Raw genomic sequence first — 12,467 nt, 5'->3', positions numbered from 1 at the left:
CATCGAGAAGATAGTTAACATCCAGCTCTCCTGTCACTTCGAAGACAACAACATCCTGGACCCCTCCCAATCAGGATTCTGCAGCAACCACAGCACTGAGACCGCCCTCATCGTCGCCACAGACGACATCAGGATCCTACTAGACAAGGGCAAGACGGCAGCCCTCATCCTCCTGGATCTCTCCGCCGCCCTCGACACCGTCTGCCACCCCACACTATGCACACGCCTCCACGACGCAGGGATCCATGACAAGGCCTTGGACTGGACCACCTCCTTCCTCACTGGCAGAACTCAGAAAGTCCGCCTCCCCCGTTCTGATCTGAAGCCTCCGAGATCGTCTGCCTCGTCCCACAAGGATCCTCCCTCAGCCCGACGCTGTTCAACGTCTACATGGCACCACTAGCACGCATCGTCCGACAGCACAACCTCAACATAATCTCCTACGCCGACGACACGCAGCTGATCCTCTCCCTCACCAAGGACCCTCTCACCTCCAAATCCAACCTCCACCAGGGAATGAAGGCCGTCGCCGACTGAATGAAGGAAAGCCGACTTAAGCTGAACTCAGACAAGACGGAGATCCTCATCTTCGGGCCCAATCCCTCAGCGTGGGATGACTCCTGGTGGCCTGCATCACTGGGGACACCCCCACCAACCACGCACGCAACCTGGGAGTCATCCTCGACTCAAAACTCACCATGACCAAACAAGTCAATGCAGTCTCCTCTACCTGCTTCAACACCCTCCGCATGCTCCGCAAGATCTACAGATGGATCTCGACAAACACGAGGAAAACAGTCACCCCGGCCCTAGTCAGCAGGAGACTCGACTACGGAAACGCCCTCTACGCCGGAGCCTCGTCCAAGCTCATCAACAGACTGCAAATAATCCAGAACGCATCTGCACGCCCCATCCTCGACATCCCGCGCAGCGACCACATCACCCCCCACCTGAGGAACCTGCACTGGCTCCCCGTCAACAGAAGAATCTCCTTCAAACTCCTGGTCCACGCACACAAGGCACTCCACAAAACCGGCCCAGCCTATCTCAACAGTCGACTCTCCTTCTACGTACCCAACAGGAAACTCCGCTCAGCTGACCACGCCCTGGCAACGGTCCCACGCATCCGCAGAACCACATCCGGAGGCAGGTCCTCCTCCTACCACCTGGCTCTTCGACCAGTAGCAGCAGCACCCCCCCACGACCCCCCCTCCCCCCTCAGCGCCTTGAAACCCTCACGGGTAAGTAGTACGCTTTATAAATGATTTGATTGATTGATTTCTTGACAGATAATCTGCTTTCCCTTCGCCCCATAGTTTAGTCCCCTCTGTTTTATTTGGTCCATCATTACCACATAAATCTACTGGCTCTGCTTATTCTCAGGTACATAGTACAGATATAGAATGGCATATTGCATTATATGCTACAGGGAGAGACTTATTTATGACAGGTGGCTGCAGATTCGGACGGCGCATCCTCAAATAGTACCAAAGGTGGCCCGTAACATGGCTGCTGGGGTGCCAGCTGCACGTTCGCATCAGCGCAGCACTTCTGGGGCTCTTTAAGATGCACCAGACTGAGAGATTGTTGTAATACTTGGCAGTTAAGTTCTCTGTCACCCGTTGCCATGCCCCACACCTTTTTTGTTTTCTCAGAGGGGGTGTTACTAATAATTATACATTTATCCGATCAATAGCATGATCATTTACATCAACAAAATCACAAACAGTACTATTTAGAGCTTATACATTTATATTGCATAAAAGTTATTGATTGCTGTTGCAGTTTTCCTACTACCTTCAGTAGTACGCTTGCAATTACCAGGAAAAACCTTTTATATTTCCGGTCCATAGTGCAGCTCAAGATTACCATATGGAGCACTGGCTAGATTTTCTTTGATTTCTTTCAGTTTAATCCTCTTGATCTTATTTATTTTGTTGTTAAAATGTCGTACCCCATATTTGAACACATTCTTTTGTTTATTTACAGGGTGTATCCAGTGGTATAACTCCGAGTGTCATTCTGACCTTGACTTAATGATGGCTACCAGAACCTCTTCTGACAACGGGCGTTTTCTTTGCGCTATTCTTTTCCCTTTCTTCCTCATTCATCAAGACTCTGTACAGTTTTCCCTGTACTGCTAGAGTATTGTATTTTGGAAGTTTTGGGATTAACGATGTGAGTCCTATACTGAATACTTTTTGTCCTGAAAATTTCAAACAGGCACATCTAGCAAACTTTTTGTAAATCATCCTTTGATCTTCCTATAATCCTTCCATGTCATTCATTCATATAGAATGTACTAAGCTGCACTATGACTTTCCAAAGATGGCTCTTTAGCAATTGGCACTACATATTTTGTTCTTATACTTACTCAGCAAAGTTACTTTTTGTAGCTATTGTTTGAATTTCAAAACCTTGTATATGAATTCACATTTGGGCATGCAGTATTTTGCATTATTAGGAATATAGTCAAGACTCACTACTCTATCCTAGGCAGCTCCATTTTTTATTCAAAAGGTAGTGTAAAACTGTATGTGTGTGTCTGTGTGTCAGTATGTCTATGTGCGCCTTCTGGCTCTGGTATATTGTTGATATCGTCATTATACATAGCATAAGGGTACCTATCCCTTATAAAATACTGGCACCGGCATAATAGTGTTATTTCATTCAAACCGGGGTCATCCCTGGCATAATGGTACCCATCCCTGGAAAAAGAATAGTCCTGGCATTTTGGTGGGATTTTGTAGCATAATGTGAGCATCAGTTGCATGATGGTGTCCACCTTTGGTATTGCTGGCATGAAGGTGGCAATGATCGATTAAGGCTGCCATCCACAGTTTGTCCACGCATGGTGGAATACTGTCCCTTGCATGATGGCTGTAATCATTGCCACATTGTGTGCATATATGGCAGGAATTTTGTTATACTTTTTGTTGCTGGCACTAACATAATGGTTTTAATTCTTGGCATTGTATGGACATTCATGGCATTATGTGCCCACTGCCCACCCTTGGTACATTGCTGGCCCTGACTTAATGATGGTCATCGAAATCCATGTTATGATGATGTCTCTGATATAATGGTAGCCGTTAAGGAACATTGATTAAACCTGATATAATGTACACACCCAAACCATGATGGTGCCAACAACTGCTATACTGTCGTTCTCATCACAATGGTAGCAATTTCTGTAATTTTATGCTGGTTCTTCTTGGCATATTATGCACGTCCTTGGCATGGTAGTGCCCACCCTTGCTAAGATGCTAGCTGTGGCATCTGTCAGCAATTTCTAGACTGTTATAGGCATTCATCATATGATGAACCCCCTTACTATACTTTCCTCTCCTACAATAACAATGGTGGCACGTGGCATATTGTGGGTATCCAAGGCATGAGATGGTGATACATGAGTGTGCAACATACAAAGCAGAGGAAATCGAGGTGGAAGTAAACATTTAAGTACTTGATAAATTGATGTTTTCAAACCAAACATATTCATACAACAAGAAAAACTGGTATTTCAGGACATATATTTTATTTGCTGATAAAAATTATAAATGTTGTTGCATGGAATTAAGTTTATTCTCTCAAAATGAAAAGTATTGATTTGATAGCAAAATATATGTATTTTCATAAATTGATGAACTGAGTTAAGAGTGAGCGAATATTGCGTAATTTCCTTTCACATATAATTATACTTGAAATTTCAAATTGAAATGTGAAATTATACATATTTAAGATAAACTCATATTGGTCATTTAGCGTTAAAGTTTAGTGCAAAATGCATATTTGCAAAAAGGTTTGACGCAGGGACGCACTTGGCACTAAAAAAACACTTTAAGGCCAAGATTTGACATGCTGTCCTCAGTTAGTGATCCATTCAACATGTGATCGGTGACTCTGATTTTAACACATTTACCCTCCAATTCAAACAACATATCTTGCAGAAAGGAGTCAAAGTGACTGTGGATATTGTATTTGAACTACAGTGTGATGTCCACTAGAGCTAAGCTACATTTGGACTCTAGTTAAATCATTATTCAATCAGTACCCCAAACCCAGGCCTGTTGGTACATGGTATATTGTCTGAATCTTTCACCGCCTCCAGTACCTTAGCAGCATTTCAGCCCACAGTAGCCTATTCGACCACAAATCAGGCATTCAGGCAGAAGCAGATCCAAATATCATTTGAGAACACATCAGAAAACTGGCTTCTCAAGTCAAAAATTAAAATCAAGAATGAAAGGATCAGCCATAAGGAAGAACAACATTGAAAGTGTTCATCTGACGGACAGCTGAAATTCATTTTACAGTAGACTCACAGCCATCCTACATATCATGGACACAAAATCCTTATGAAGTGATGTTGGGCCACATTCAGAGCCTCATCTACAATCCCATTGCGCTGCCTGTGCGTCACTTTTTTTGATGTACCGGCGGGTTATTGTGCTTGCCCATATTTACAAGGCCACGTAATGTCCTTGCAAATATGGGACCCTTTCACGCATTACTCTTCATGAAAGGGGCATTCCATTGGTGTTGCAGTGGGTGTTCCCATGCAACATCCATGGAACCTGAAACATTCCCTGCTTTGCAACATTTCTTAAAGCTGGGAATGTGTCAGAATCTTACGCCTCCCATTGGAGGCTTAGGCGTGGTGCAGCGAGGATAAATACTTTTTTTCCTCCTTGTTTTTTCCTCTTTATGCAGCACGCATGAAAGAAGGAAAATGCCATCCATCATTGTTTTTGTGCAGGAAGATGTCCCTTTCTGAACTAAAACAATCATCCCTTTAACGCAGGCACCCTTGCAACTTGATGTGTGGGCGCACAACTGCTGTTTGTGCGCCGGCGCAGGGGAGAAAGGCAGGAATGTAACATATCTTGTAGATACAGCGTATTCCTGCCCTTTTATTTTGATGCAAAGCCGCGCAGCAGTACGGCTTGCTGCACTCCTGTGCATCAAAATATGGTAAATGAGGCCCCCAGTTTATAAAAAAGAAAGTAGCACACCCTGGGCGGACAACCACAATTAATTTCCTAAAGTGTTCCCCTTTTGCCCATTTCCAAATGAATACAGTGTTTAATATAGTTCTTGTTCTGCAAATAGTCCTAGTTGCTTACATTGCCAATTAAAATCCAAAATGACTGGGGCTACTTTTCTGGCTCAGGAGGTCTCAACCTCAATTCCCTCTTATCATTAGTAGTTCAATGCATTGCACATCAAAGGCAATCCAGAACCTTTTGCTGGCACTAAATCAGAATGTAGCACATATTATAAGAAGCAGAGTGTCTGAAGTTGACTTACTTTTGTAAGGAGATCAGCGATCCAAGGTTCATTCAGTGGCCCATATATCAGCTATAAGCTAAGGTCAACCCATAGTACAGTTCCTACTTTCTCAGTAGGACTATGCATTTGGACAACATAAGTGTCAAAATGACGTGGGACTGAGTCGATGCATACCATCAGAATATGTTGACCTAATTCCTGGTTAGCTCACAGTGTGCCATCTGGACCCCTAACCTGACAGGGCACTAGATGGTGTCTGCAACCTCAGAACATGACAACCCTAATTCTCCCAAGGAAATCGTGGCAACAGATCTCACCCTGTTGTTATTAACTCAGGCTTGCCTAAAGGGAAATAGACAGACTGGCATTTCTAATATTGATTGAAGCAATTGGACTCTTGTTTAAAATACATGTGTAGCAATGATTAATAGAAGAAAATAAAACAGAGTAACCAGCAATACTAGAATGGTGATGAAAATACACAACTCAACCATTGTGCTGTTGCATTGATTATATGAATACATCTAATTGTATTCCTACTCCTACCTAGTGCTTCCTATCCTAGTAGGCTTGGAGTATGGGGGTCTGCCAGAATACTTTAGAGTAGTCTAACTCCCCATTTACCTGTGGGCACGTGTCATCTGGTAGCCAGTCTTGCAATATGCAGCTGTTCTTCTCAAGATGGTGTTGTAATTCCGCTGGGCTCTAATTCAGGCATGGGCAACCATCAACAATCCATTGAGATGCTCCTCTGTCTAAAAAAAGGCTGCCACCATTTATATAATTAACTGAACTCGTTCATTCCATGTCTGAGGACTGATCCTGTTGTCATAGTTTTTTATATCCATCCAGAGCTGTCGCCGAACGGATAACAGCAAACAGCAACATTATGCTCCTTGTACTAAGTCCTAGTACAGAATGTTCTAAGGCCTGATAATGTGCCTACAAAGAAATGTAACTGCAAGCAAAACCATTTCTGAGTACTTTATCTCATGAGGCCGTACAAGCAAATGTGTGTTAAGAGCCACTGTTTAACCCCTTCCATGCTGCGCAAATTCCGCCGCTGTGCTGACGGAATCTTGCGCGGGCGTGGTCATGACGGAACGGTTCCGTCATGAGCACAGCTCAACCGTGGCTCATGACGGAACCGTTCCGTCATGAGCACCGAAGGGGTTAAAAATATGTAATCTTTAAACTTGAGCATGAAAAATGGAAGAGTGTGTGTCCAGGGCCTATGTAACCACACAACACCCACTCCTTTTCTGTAAGGTGACTAAAAAACTTCAAATGAAATCTAAAAATATACCAATGTTTAATTTGCCTCTACAGGCTAAAAGTCTTAAAACCAACATGCCTTTTAATAAAGAAAGCAGACTGAAAGCCAAATTGCATATGTAAAGCAAATTAAAATATGTGGCATTAATAACTATATATAACACACACATTTTCTCCCAAACATAGCCAAATTAAAAATGTTGTCTTCTCAAAACTGCCTGAATGTTTAAATGTTCCGAGAGTCAGAAAAAACATTATTATTCTGAGCTCCTGCAGATGAAGTTTCCAGAAGTTCCAAAGAACAAACATGGTGATATCCAACCCAATCAGTTGCCTCTGAAGGTGTGACAGCCAGTAGTGTTTCCGCAGAGCACGCACCAGAATCCAGAAATCCAGGAGACGAGGCATCCAGCTCATATTATGTGTTTTGTAGCAATGGCAATCGCTCAGGACTTCGGTGCAGATGGAATCCCAATGGACCCATTTGCATTCCTGCATCTGTAGGTTGGACCAATTGCATTTCAAGGCATATATCTACAGCATACTCGAAAGTGCACAGTGGAACACAATCTGCAGCAATGTGACCATGCAGGCCGAAAGGACAAAAACCAGTTGTCATTCAGCTCCTGAAGTAAGGGTGTGCCAAACACTGCACCGTAAATTCATGACACAGTACCACATGGAGCAGTGCTATTCTCATTTGGCCACATTTCTCGCCGCTGCCGCTGCCCCCGCTGTCCCGCCTCCCCTCCTTGCCCATTGGCCACCCCGCTCCCGCCTCACAGCTGCTCCTCCCTCCCGGCTCCTTACTTATGACGCCCCCTGAGCGACCACGCAGCAGACGCGCGCAGCGGGAGCGTCGATTGAGCGCCGAAGGTGCGCCAAAGGTAAGCCCGTCTGCGCCTGGACCGCACCCAGCGCCAGACCCCCTGGCCCCCGCGCCCGCCAGCCCCCCCGCAGGACATACGATGAGGCCACACTCAACACACTCAACACCGGCCGAACCCCCGGATGCTACCGAGCATCCCCGCGATGCACCCATGGACCCTTCGTCTGCCGATCCTGCAACTTCTCTTGCCTCCGAACCTGCACCGCGCCACCAAGACGGACAGCAGCAACCACCTCAAGTGCATCCTGCTCAACACCCGCTCCGTCCACAGACACGCCGTGGAACTCTGGAACCTCCTCGACACCGCATCTCCAGACGTCGCCTTCCTCACGGAAACCTGGATGAACGCCTCCTCAGCCCCCAACATCGCCATCGCCATCCCGGACGGCTACAAGATCATCAGGAAGGACCGCGTCAACCAGACCGGAGGAGGTATCGCCATCGTACACAAAAGCACCATTCGCATCTCGACTGACTCCATCGACGCATTCAATGCCGCCGAGCACCTGCACTTCCAGATTCACACCGACCCCAAGACTACCCTCAGAGGCACCCTCATCTACAGACCCCCAGGACCACGCACACAATTCTGCGAAGACATCACGGACTTCATCAGCCCACACGCCCTCCCCTCCACCGACTACATCCTCCTCGGGGACCTCAACTTCCACCTGGAGAACAACAAGGACCGCAACACTACCGCCCTGCTGGACAACCTCGCCAACCTCGGACTCCAGCAACTGGTCAACACCCCCACCCACTACGCCGGCCACACGCTTGATCCCGTCTTCTCATCCAGCAAGCACATCACCTACAGCCACTCCACCGGACTTCACTGGACTGACCACAGCTGCGTCCACTTCAGCTTCAGAAATAACACAACCCACCACCACCCGAAGCAGGCTCCCCACAGAAACTGGAGCAAGATCACTGCCAACCAGCTAACTACGTCCCTCAGCCAGAACCCACCTGTCAGCACAACGGACCCCAACGCAGCAGCCCGCAACCTCACGCAATGGCTGACCACCTGTGCCGACGACCTCGCCCCACTGAAGAACCCACTCACCAGGCCCAGAAGCAAGAAGGCCCCCTGGTTCACCAACGAACTCAAGGACTCCAAGAAGGTCTCCTGCACCCTCGAGAAGGCCTGGCTCCTCGACAAGACCGCCGACAACATGACCACCCTCAAACACACCACCCGCAGACACCACCAGCTCATCCGCTCCACCAAGAAGAAATCTCTGAAGGAACGACTGGACAACATCACCCATGACAGCAAGGAACTCTTCAACATCGTCAAGGAGTTCTCCAACTCCAGCACCGGAAACAACGACATCACTCCTTCACAGGACCTCTGCGACTCCCTCGCCTCGTACTTCCACCGCAAGATTCCCGACATCCACAACAGTTTCGGCGCACCACCCCCGCACCCATCGGTGGGACCGACGCACCTCGCCGCCGCCCTCCAGACATGGACCGAAGTGACCACCGAAGACACGGCCCGCACGATGAACACCATTCACTCCGGATCTCCGACCGACCCATGCCCCACCATGTCTTCAACAAGGCAGACTCCACCATCGCACCCCACCTCCGGGACATCATCAACACCTCCTTCGACACAGCCACCTTCCCGGAGAGCTGGAAGCATGCCGAGCTCAGCGCCCTGCTGAAAAAACCAACAGCGGACCCGACCGACCTCAAGAACTTCCGCCCCATCTCGCTCCTTCCTTTCCCTGCCAAAGTCATCGAGAAAGTCGTCAACAAACAACTGACCGCCTTCCTCGAGACGAACGGATCCCTCGACCCATCGCAGTCCGGATTCAGAGCCAACCACAGCACCGAGACCGCCCTCATCGCAGCCACTGATGACATCCGAGCCCTGCTTGACAACGGAGAAACAGCAGCACTCATCCTCCTAGACCTCTCCGCAGCATTTGACACTGTCTGCCACCGCACCCTAGTCCAACGCCTCAACGACACCGGCATCCAAGGAAAGGCTCTGGAATGGATCACCTCATACCTCGCCGGCAGAACACAGAGAGTTCGCCTCCCCCCCTTCTGTTCTGAGGCCACCAAAGTCATCTGCGGCGTTCCGCAGGGATCGTCACTCAGCCCCACCCTCTTCAACGTCTACATGAAACCCCTCACTGCCATCGCACGCCAACACAACCTCAACATCATCTCCTACGCCGACGACACCCAGCTCATCCTCTCCCTCACCAGAGACCCCTACACCGCCAGAGCCAGCCTACACGAAGGGATGAAGGACGTCGCCGAATGGATGAACATCAGCCGCCTGAAACTGAACACAGACAAGACAGAAGTCCTCATCCTTGGACCATCACCCTCCGCATGGGACGACTCCTGGTGGCCCCCTGCCCTAGGCACCGCACCCAAGCCAACAGACCACGCACGCAACCTGGGCTTCATCCTGGACTCCTCCCTATCGATGACCAGACAAGTCAACGCCGTCTCCTCATCATGCTTCCACACCCTCCGCATGCTCCGCAAAATCTTCCGGTGGATCCGGACCGAAACCAGGAAGACGGTCACCCAGGCCCTCGTCACCAGCCGACTAGACTACGGAAACACCCTCTACGCCGGAACCACAGCCAAGCTTCAGAAAAGACTCCAACGTATCCAGAACGCCTCCGCCCGACTCATCCTGGACGTCCCCCGACGCAGCCACATCTCGAGCCACCTGAGAGACCTACACTGGCTCCCCGTCAACAAGAGGATCACGTTCAGACTCCTCACCCATGCACACAAATCCCTCCACGACCTGGGCCCCGAGTACCTCAACGACCGCCTGACCTTCTACACTCCCACCCGCCAGCTACGATCCGCGCACCTCGCCCTCGCCGCCGTACCTCGCATCCAGAGAGCCACCACTGGAGGAGGATCCTTCTCCTACCTGGCGGCCAAGACATGGAACTCCCTGCCCATCCACCTGCGGCTGACCCAGGACCACCTCGCCTTCAGGAAACAGCTCAAGACCTGGCTGTTCGAACAGTAGCAGACCCCCTCCCCCAAGCGCCTTGAGACCCTCCCGGGTGAGTAGCGCACGATACAAATTTCATGATTGATTGATTGATTGACATTGTGGAACATCCATTGCAGGGCAGCAAAATAGTACTTAAATTCCAACAATTAGAAATAGGACAAGCGGAAAGCCTCCAAATACACTGGAAACCACGATGTGAGTGAAAGATGGAATTACTCCAAAGACTACTGGAAACAACTAAAAAACTCTACCCCAATCACTTTGAAGAAATGTACTACTCCACTGTATTTGAAGCATTAACAATGCGCTACACAAGTTCTCTGAAATTATGCAGGAGGTTAGTGCATAGTAGTGACTGGATTTCAGGAGAAGACCTTACAACTTGAAGGTCAAACGCCTCCCTTGCAGATGTTAAAGAAACTTCCTTCTGAAACAATATGGCTTTCAGTCTGCTCAGACTATGAAAATTCACAATTAAGTTATAAATTGAAGGTAAAAATCATCACTTCTCTAACTGTAAGGGGAGGTAGAAAGAGCACATTTGTACAACAGGTCGCAACTCTGGAAACCGTTACACCATAGGGCACTCCCGGTTTCATCCCACAGCAACCATGGTCATTCAATATCAAATAACTTCTATTGAAAAGTAATCAAAATGCCGGAGGATTTACAGCAATTGTGGAACCTTCGGATACGAGGCTAAGTTTGCCTTGGATGCATTACATGCGCTGTGAAGTGTAACTTCCCTGCAAACTAATGAATGGCCTAAAGTGTTCTTGCAGTCTGTACCACTAAGCAAGACCTTGGGTACATTATTTCTACACCTGTATTCGAAAAGTATGACCAATGTCTTGTGTATATATCCCTCCCCAAACGCTTAATGTCTGCCAACTTGATGGTTTTTTAAACAGGACAAAAGTGCCATGTTGAAATTGGCAGAGATATGAACCCATTCATTATCCAATTGGCTGACAGTGTTTCAATCACAGTGAATGGAAATTTCTCTAGATGTTCAGTATTTAACATTGTGTATGTTGTGTACTTTTTCACAACGAGTTTCTGCTCTTTTGTTATATGGCAGAAATAAGTCAGGTGTGTTAAAATGTGTCCATGACACGTGACCACTGTGCAAGGTCTGTAAACTTCAGCATAATGACATGATGGATCTATGTCCATGTTGTAAGAGGGACCTGTCACTCTGCATTGTGTCAAATGCTCATGACACAATGTTACTCAGAGAATAAATTAGAGTCGATAAAGCAGTCATACTATTGTCAACTTCTGCTAGAGCATTCTCTAAATTAACTCTGTCAATTCCACATATCTGCTCAGCAGCTTCCTCCTGTGAAATCTTCCACAATTCATTGTATATAGCATACAAAAAGCTTTTTTGACATGGCTTTCTAGAACCTAGCAAAAATCCTGTAAATCCATGTCATGAGAAAGGAGAGACAAGTGTTCTTTCATCTCATCCAACGTGGAATGTTTTAGCCATTAAAGGCATAATTTTCCCATGCAAAATGTTGTCCCTACTCCTGAGTGTTCTGTCTGCTCTTAACCCCTTCAGTGCCACGCCCTTTCCCCGCCCTGTGCCGGCCGTTACATTAGCGGGCGGGGTTTATGACGAGCTGGACTCGTCATGGGCACAGCGCAACCGCGGCCCATGACGAGTCCAGCTCGTCATGGGCACTGAAGAGGTTAAAGTGGGTCTGGTCTGTTTATTCGAAACCCCTTCATGTTGGTCAGGAAACATGCATGACAAACAATAGTTTCTAGTGGCCACACTAGTCATCCCTCTGAATTGGATTGTGAAGAATTGTATGTACCATTCTTGAAAATGTTGTTTAATTGTTCCTCTGTGTAATTTGTAAATTGCTGCCAATTTCCATAACATGCAAACGTGGAAATGTTTGGTGTGTTCATGTCCTTTATCTTGGCCAGGCCAAAGCAGGATGTTTGCTGTACAGTTTTATTCAGAAAAATCAGTTCTCGTTTTATCATACA

The sequence above is a fragment of the Triturus cristatus genome, chromosome 2_2 (assembly GCF_964204655.1).
Source record: "Triturus cristatus chromosome 2_2, aTriCri1.1, whole genome shotgun sequence".
Taxonomy (NCBI): domain Eukaryota; kingdom Metazoa; phylum Chordata; class Amphibia; order Caudata; family Salamandridae; genus Triturus; species Triturus cristatus.
Note: the sequence above shows the minus strand (reverse complement) of the source record.